This window comes from Lolium rigidum, chromosome 7, assembly GCF_022539505.1.
Source record: "Lolium rigidum isolate FL_2022 chromosome 7, APGP_CSIRO_Lrig_0.1, whole genome shotgun sequence".
Lineage (NCBI taxonomy): Eukaryota > Viridiplantae > Streptophyta > Magnoliopsida > Poales > Poaceae > Lolium > Lolium rigidum.
This window is the reverse complement of record NC_061514.1, coordinates 251,091,145-251,093,613: the sequence shown is the minus strand read 5'-3', so window position 1 is coordinate 251,093,613 and position 2,469 is coordinate 251,091,145. Positions and strand designations below refer to the sequence as shown.

General features: G+C 41.6%; 1 long non-coding RNA gene across 1 annotated transcript; it reads left to right on the top strand.

Annotated features, from left to right (window-relative positions):
- The first annotated feature begins 568 nt into the window (after nt 1–568).
- Nucleotides 569–994, top strand: LOC124678308. Its single transcript, XR_006994411.1, has 2 exons — nt 569–724; nt 802–994. It is a non-coding gene; the product is annotated as an uncharacterized LOC124678308 (long non-coding RNA).
- The last annotated feature ends 1,475 nt before the right edge of the window (nt 995–2,469 follow it).

The following is a 2,469-nucleotide window of genomic DNA, read 5'->3' as shown; positions in this document are numbered from 1 at the left end:
CCTATTTTGTTTTTCTTCAGTTAGTATTTCTATGTATAATAGGCAATGTGGCAATAATGGACCTGGAGTTATTTATTTTCTCTTGGCCGAAACTTTGGGATTTGTTCCAGTACTTTCGCATATTTACCTTAATACGTATTGGTCATGCTAGGAGGTTTATTTTGTATTTGCTGCCTCAGCAGACATTAAAGCTTAAATAGTCTCTATCTACACTACTTAAAAAGGAGGAACTTGTTCCTTATTCTGCCAATACGTCAATCCGTTCGTCGTCGTTCCGTCCATCCCGTCGCTGCACATTTTGCAATTTAGCCCCTAATGACGTGGGAAATTAACCAGCAGTCCAAATTTCCTTCGTTCCCAACTCCAGGGAAACCCTCGCGCAGCCCGCACTCCTCCCTCACGCGTCGTGCACCGCCGCCGCTTGGAGAGTGGAGACACCTCCTCTCCAGTGCTCACCGGCGACCTCTCCTGCGCCAACCTCCTCCCGACGTTCCCTGTCATTGGGAACACCACATGCCGCCTCTGCGATGTGACGCCGCCGCCGACGCCTCGGAGCCCCGTGCTTTCCAAGATCTGCATCTCGCTGGCGGCCGCCAGCAGCGGCTTCACGGATCCCACGACTTGGCGTCGTCCCTCTGGACAACCCATGGCGCATGTGCGGGCGAAGCTGGGTAGCTCGTGTTAGATGACGATGACGGCCGGCCGGCCGCCCGCGGTGGCACACGTGAGCGGCTTCGCCCTCCGCCCTCCGGCCTCTTAAGCTGTTGACTCCAGATTCTTTTTTTGTTGTTTTTGTTTCAGATAGGTTCCTACAGGCTACAGATCTAAGGATCGGCAGCTACATAACTTCAGTGAAAAGTAATTATGCCCATGACGGAAGAAACATACTATTCTTATATATGTTTGCCAAAAATTGGCAAGGCGCAGTCTCTGTTATCCACTTTTCTCAAGGTGATACGGAATATCTCAGCAATTTATATTCGTTGTCTTCTCAGGCAGTCATTCACCTTGCTATTATTTTGGGTAACCTGACCCAAATCCAATATTTAACGTCGGTACATTACATATGCTGCATAGCAATGCAAGATATACGTGATCTGATAAACTGGTGTTTGGCTGTACACTTCTCTGTTAAGCGATATTTGACGGATTTGGGTCAGTTTTATAGTTGAACATTGGCTTCTGCTTTATTCGCATTTTAGATGGTGAAATGTTCATGTTGTTCCGTCTCTTGTGCTTTTTATAAAGATTCGGTGCAAATTATAAATCAGGATAGAGGATATTGAATAGGATATTTAGGAAGGCAAGATAGAATGCTGAAGTAATCTCGCAAGATGCGGATCTTAGATTATTTGATGGATAGCTACAAGTACTTCAAAGTTATGAAAAAAGTATTTACTATTTAGTGGTGCAGATTATTATGTACTGCTTACTACTTTGTAGATAGTGAGTTTTGGAGACAATATTTGATCAGCAGGAGACAATATTCATAATTATATATAATCTCTTCACCCGAAAATAATCGGTCAGCAGGTCTCAATCTATAACTTCCATGTGTCACCTGATATATGCTTTTGTGTTTAGTGTTGACAATATTTGATGTTCTACTTCCAAATTCTCTGACCCAGGCAAGTAAGTTGTATAATTTTCACTTATATGTCTTACGGTAACCATGACTTAATGATAATAATTTTTTAACCCGGTAACCATGGTCGTGTGTAGATTATTGGTGATGTTAACAGAGATTCGCGATTCGGTCTTTACATGTGGTGACTACTATAATGGACGCTATAAAGACATTTGCTTAGACAAACAGTTTATGTTTTTCCTTCTTTTTGTTGAGGTCATAAATTTGATCTTATGTCCCAGTACCAATGTTAGCCCCATAATTTGATATAATATGTGTTGCAAATTTGTCTCTCTTTCTGGAAAAAACATGAAGTTAATTGGGGAACATCTAATTTGAGAGAATATTTCTCGACTTTTTTATGAGTTAATAATGTCTAGCTGTTTATAGATTGTGTGCTATCGGTGTCGCTTTTAATTGACAAAGTTGTGCAAGGAACGAGGCTTATGGGACTACTTGGTCGATGAAAAATTTAACTATTTTTCACTTTATCGGCTGGATGCCCAATTCTTTGCACTCTTTATGGACACATGTGCATACAGACCAGTCGATGATTATACTGGACCATAATGCGGACGAAGGTGATCCCATTAATGCTCTTTGTCAGAAGGGTTGTGTGTTCTGTAAGGTAATATGTACCCCTTATTGATAGTATATCGCGAGGATCAGATGTGAAACTGAAACTACACATGTTCCCTTAATTGCATATCACTCTATTGTTAGGAAAGATTGTTGTGAAACACAGACACACACACACGAAGTGCTATTTAACAATGAAACTGTCAATATTTCACCACCGTAGAGAATTGACAAAGTTGCTTTCTTCTGGATTCTGGAAGATG